The following is a 382-nucleotide window of genomic DNA, read 5'->3' as shown; positions in this document are numbered from 1 at the left end:
CTCTGAGTCCCTCCTGGATGACTGAGCTTCTCACCCTATCTCTAAGGGAGAGCCCAGACACCCTGCGAAGGAAACTCATTTCAGCCGCTTGTATCCGCGATCTCGTTATTTCAGTCACTACCCAAAGTTCGTAACCATAGATGAGGGTAGGAACGTAGACCGACCGGTAAACCGAGAGCTTTGCCTTCTGGCTCAGCTCCCGCTTCACCACGGCAGTCCGGTACAGCGCTTGCATCACTGCAGACAGCATCAATCCGCCTGTCAATCTCCCACTCCATTCTTCCCTCATTCGTGAACAAGACCCCGAGATACTTGAACCCCTCCACTTGACATGCATGAAAGCTAAATCAACTAGACTCAAATAGTCATAAMAAAAATTTTA

The sequence above is a fragment of the Austrofundulus limnaeus genome, unplaced genomic scaffold, assembly GCF_001266775.1.
Source record: "Austrofundulus limnaeus strain Quisiro unplaced genomic scaffold, Austrofundulus_limnaeus-1.0 Scaffold4, whole genome shotgun sequence".
NCBI classification, from domain to species: Eukaryota; Metazoa; Chordata; class Actinopteri; order Cyprinodontiformes; family Rivulidae; genus Austrofundulus; species Austrofundulus limnaeus.
The sequence above is the reverse complement of the archived record's forward strand: the minus strand, read 5'-3'. Positions refer to the sequence as shown.